At 38.9% G+C, this 4,849-nt stretch overlaps 1 long non-coding RNA gene across 2 annotated transcripts; it reads right to left on the bottom strand.

The window, feature by feature from the left end:
* Positions 1–885: 885 nt before the first annotated feature.
* LOC128511097 (uncharacterized) lies at positions 886–2,027 on the bottom strand. Of its 2 annotated transcripts, XR_008356158.1 has the most exons (5): positions 1,984–2,027; positions 1,790–1,831; positions 1,623–1,664; positions 1,247–1,280; positions 886–928 (listed from the first exon to the last, which is right to left on the bottom strand). It is a non-coding gene; the product is annotated as an uncharacterized LOC128511097 (long non-coding RNA). The 2 variants fall into 2 exon arrangements; XR_008356157.1 differs by lacking the exon at positions 1,247–1,280.
* Positions 2,028–4,849: the final 2,822 nt, after the last annotated feature.

The following is a 4,849-nucleotide window of genomic DNA, read 5'->3' as shown; positions in this document are numbered from 1 at the left end:
CAGCCCACTTCTCAGGGAACTACTTGCCGATCAGAATATGCGGCACTCCTGACTAACAGGCTGGGTTGCCAGTTGCACAATAAATGGTGTTACGCGCTACAATTTCCTCTCCACCATAAACGCTTTATTCAAAGCAAAGCCAGTGGGCTCTTTCATTCAAACGCGAAAGCGGTGGGTGTTCTTCCCCTGCTCTCGGTAATGTGCAGTTACAAGATCACCATGATCGTCATATTAAGAAAAATCGTAACTAAAATAAAATTTATTTAAATTAAACACTCATTATTTATTTTCCGAAGCCACAAGGAGCCACAGCAGTGATTAAAGAGCCACATGCGGCTCCAGTCCATAAAGTAAAGATTTGTGGAAAATTCTCACATCTGCTTTATCCTTAACTCTTAATTTTTAATAGTGAAATATTTTGGATGTTTAATGACACAAAATTAACTGTAAATTCCTGTCCATATAAAAAAGTTTACTGTTAATAAAGGTTTTAGTGCTAAATTAAACCAAATTTTAATTAACTTATTGTAAATTAAGTAAAGTTACCTGGTTCAGGAGCTCCTCTATCTCCTCCTGCTGCCTGGTGTTCTTAAAAACATAAACAGTGAATTAATTTGACTATTTATGTAACACTGTGTGTGTGTGTGTGTGTGTGTGTGTTGATTTACTGCTAAATTAAAATGATTTTAATGAATTTATTGTAAATTAAGTAAAGTTACCTGGTTCAGGAGCTCCTCTATCTCCTCCTGCTGCCTGGTGTTCTTAAAAACATAAACAGTGAATTAATTTAACTATTTATGTAACACTGTGTGTGTGTGTGTGTGTGTTGATTTACTGCTAAATTAAACTGATTTTAATGAATTTATTGTAAATTAAGTAAAGTTACCGGGTTCAGGAGCTCCTCTATCTCCTCCTGCTGCCTGATTTTCTTAAAAACATAAACAGTGAAGTAATTTGACTATTTATGTAACACTGTGTGTGTGTGTGTGTTGATTTACTGCTAAATTAAAATGATTTTAATGAATTTATTGTAAATTAAGTAAAGTTACCTGGTTCAGGAGCTCCTCTATCTCCTCCTGCTGCCTGGTGTTCTTAAAAACATAAACAGTGAATTAATTTGACTATTTATGTAACACTGTGTGTGTGTGTGTGTGTGTGTGTGTGTGTGTGTGTGTGTGTGTGTGTGTTGATTTACTGCTGAATTAAACTGATTTTAATGAATTTATTGTAAATTAAGTAAAGTTACCTGGTTCAGGAGCTCCTCTATCTCCTCCTGCTGCCTGGTGTTTTTAAAAACATAAAATGTGAATTAATTTGACTATTTATGTAACACTGTGTGTGTGTGTGTGTGTGTGTGTGTGTGTGTGTGTGTTGATTTACTGCTAAATTAAACTGATTTTAATGAATTTATTGTAAATTAAGTAAAGTTACCTGGTTCAGGAGCTCCTCTATCTCCTCCTGCTGCCTGGTGTTTTTAAAAACATAAAATGTGAATTAATTTGACTATTTATGTAACACTGTGTGTGTGTGTGTGTGTGTGTGTGTGTGTGTGTGTGTTTGTTGATATTTACTGCTAAATTAAACTGATTTTAATGAATTTATTGTAAATTAAGTAAAGTTACCTGGTTCAGGAGCTCCTCTATCTCCTCCTGCTGCCTGGTTTTCTTAAAAACATAAACAGTGAATTAATTTGACTATTTATGTAACACTGTGTGTGTGTGTGTGTGTGTTGATTTACTGCTAAATTAAACTGATTTTAATGAATTTATTGTAAATTAAGTAAAGTTACCTGGTTCTTGAGCTGTTTGTTTTTCTGCTGCAGCCTGATTTTCTTAAAAACATAAAAAGTGAATTAATTTGACTATTTATGTGACACTGTGTGTGTGTGTGTGTGTGTGTGTGTGTGTGTGTGTGCGTGTGTTGTTGTTTGACTGCTAAATTAAACTGATTTTAGTGAATTTATTGTAAATTAAGTAAAGTTACCTTGTTCAGGAGCTTCTCATACTGCTGCTGCAGCCTGGTCATCTTAAAAAACATAAAAGTTGAATTAATGTGACTATTTATGGAACACTGTGTGTGTGTGTGTGTGTGTGTTGATTTACTGCTAAATTAAACTGATTTTAATGAATTTATTGTAAATTAAGTAAAGTTACCTGATTTTGGAGCTTCGTCTCCTGTTGCTGACTGGTGTTCTTAAAAACATAAAATGTGAATTAATTTGACTATTTATGTAACACTGTGTGTGTGTGTGTGTGTGTTGATTTACTGCTAAATTAAACTGATTTTAATGAATTTATTGTAAATTAAGTAAAGTTACCTGGTTCTTGAGCTGTTTGTTTTTCTGCTGCAGCCTGATTTTCTTAAAAACATAAAAAGTGAATTAATTTGACTATTTATGTGACACTGTGTGTGTGTGTGTGTGCGTGTGTTGTTGTTTGACTGCTAAATTAAACTGATTTTAATGAATTTATTGTAAATTAAGTAAAGTTACCTGATTTTGGAGCTTCGTCTCCTGTTGCTGACTGGTGTTCTTAAAAACATAAACAGTGAATTAATTTGACTATTTATGTAACACTGTGTGTGTGTGTGTGTGTGTGTTGATTTACTGCTAAATTAAACTGATTTTAATGAATTTATTGTAAATTAAGTAAAGTTACCTGGTTCTTGAGCTGTTTGTTTTTCTGCTGCAGCCTGATTTTCTTAAAAACATAAAAAGTGAATTAATTTGACTATTTATGTGACACTGTGTGTGTGTGTGTGTGTGTGTGTGTGTGCGTGTGTTGTTGTTTGACTGCTAAATTAAACTGATTTTAGTGAATTTATTGTAAATTAAGTAAAGTTACCTTGTTCAGGAGCTTCTCATACTGCTGCTGCAGCCTGGTTATCTTAAAAAACATAAAAGTTGAATTAATGTGACTATTTATGGAACACTGTGTGTGTGTGTGTGTGTGTGTTGATTTACTGCTAAATTAAACTGATTTTAATGAATTTATTGTAAATTAAGTAAAGTTACCTGATTTTGGAGCTTCGTCTCCTGTTGCTGACTGGTGTTCTTAAAAACATAAAATGTGAATTAATTTAACTATTTATGTAACTGTGTGTGTGTGTGTTGTTGTTGTTTTACTGCTAAATTAAACTGAATTTTAATGGATTTATTGTAAATGAATGTAAGGGTCCACCACCAGAGGTCACTGTTTTTTATTTTGTAGTTTTTTAGTTGGCTGACTCAGTTTCCCAGCAGGCACCCCGGTCAGGTGATGCGAGTGCACACCTGAACCGAGGTAGCCATCAATCCACCTCTATAAATAGCTGTTTAGACTGGGAAACTGGGTCGAGCATTTTTGGTTTTACCACTGTCATGTGTGTGGGCATTTTGTTCTGTTTTGTTCTTTGTTTAGTTTATTTTGATTTTAGTTTTGTTGACTTGGGCTCTCTTATTGGCATGTTTCTGTCTATGTTCTGTGTGTCTGTGTTAGGGGAGCTGATTCAGTCCTGTCTTAAATGTATGTAAGTACTGTGGTTGTTGTCCTCCTGTGTTCTTGTGTGTTTAGCTAGAGTCAGGTAAGTAGTTAGGTGTGTGTTTGGCTAGGAACGTGTTGAGTTACAGTAACTAGCATGCTTCTAGCCATAGCCCCTTTGTGTCTCTAGCTGTCCTGTGTTTCCTACCTCCCTAGTTGTCCAGTGCCCCTAGCCTTTGATGTGTCCTCAGCCCAGCCTAGCCTTTGATGTGTCCTCAGCCCCCAGCCTAGCCTTTGATGTGTCCTCAGCCCCCAGCCTAGCCTTTGATGTGTCCTCAGCCCCCAGCCTAGCCTTTGATGTGTCCTCAGCCCCCAGCCTAGCCTTTGATGTGTCCTCAGCCCCCAGCCTAGCCTTTGATGTGTCCTCAGCCCCCAGCCTAGCCTTTGATGTGTCCTCAGCCCCCAGCCTAGCCTTTGATGTGTCCTCAGCCCCCAGCCTAGCCTTTGATGTGTCCTCAGCCCCCAGCCTAGCCTTTGATGTGTCCTCAGCCCCCAGCCTAGCCTTTGATGTGTCCTCAGCCCCCAGCCTAGCCTTTGATGTGTCCTCAGCCCCCAGCCTAGCCTTTGATGTGTCCTCAGCCCCCAGCCTAGCCTTTGATGTGTCCTCAGCCCCCAGCCTAGCCTTTGATGTGTCCTCAGCCCCCAGCCTAGCCTTTGATGTGTCCTCAGCCCCCAGCCTAGCCTTTGATGTGTCCTCAGCCCCCAGCCTAGCCTTTGTGTCCTCAGCCCCCAGCCTAGCCTTTGTGTCCTCAGCCCCCAGCCTAGCCTTTGATGTGTCCTCAGCCCCCAGCCTAGCCTTTGATGTGTCCTCAGCCCCCAGCCTAGCCTTTGATGTGTCCTCAGCCCCCAGCCTAGCCTTTGATGTGTCCTCAGCCCCCATTCCCCAGTGTGTTAAGCTATTAGGTAAGTGTAGCTTAGTGCATGTTGGGGCTAAAGACATGCTTAGCTAGGTGTATGTGTAGCTAACTGCCATGGTTAAGCACAGCTTAACCATGTTTAGCTAAAAGCCATGCCTAGCTGATTGCCATGTCTTTAGCCCTCGTCCCGTCCCTCTCGGTCTCTTGTTTCTAGTCTCTACGTGTCTCCCTCTAGTGTCCAGTTTCAGCTCCATGCATAGTTTGTGTGTCCTGTTTGTCCTCCTCCTGCCTGTGTCTCGCCACAGGATGTGTTCATTATTTATTAAAATGTCCTCCAGTCTGTCTTGCCAGAGAGCCCCTGTTAGCACAGTGTTAAGTATTGTTTGAGTGAGTTTGTTCCTTTGTTAGTGTCTTTATTTATCCTTTGTGTTTAATGTTTATTAAAGACTTTTTTTTTTTTTTTTTTGATTACAC

This window comes from Clarias gariepinus, chromosome 23 (genome assembly GCF_024256425.1).
Source record: "Clarias gariepinus isolate MV-2021 ecotype Netherlands chromosome 23, CGAR_prim_01v2, whole genome shotgun sequence".
Lineage (NCBI taxonomy): Eukaryota > Metazoa > Chordata > Actinopteri > Siluriformes > Clariidae > Clarias > Clarias gariepinus.
The sequence above is the reverse complement of the archived record's forward strand: the minus strand, read 5'-3'. Positions and strand labels throughout refer to the sequence as shown.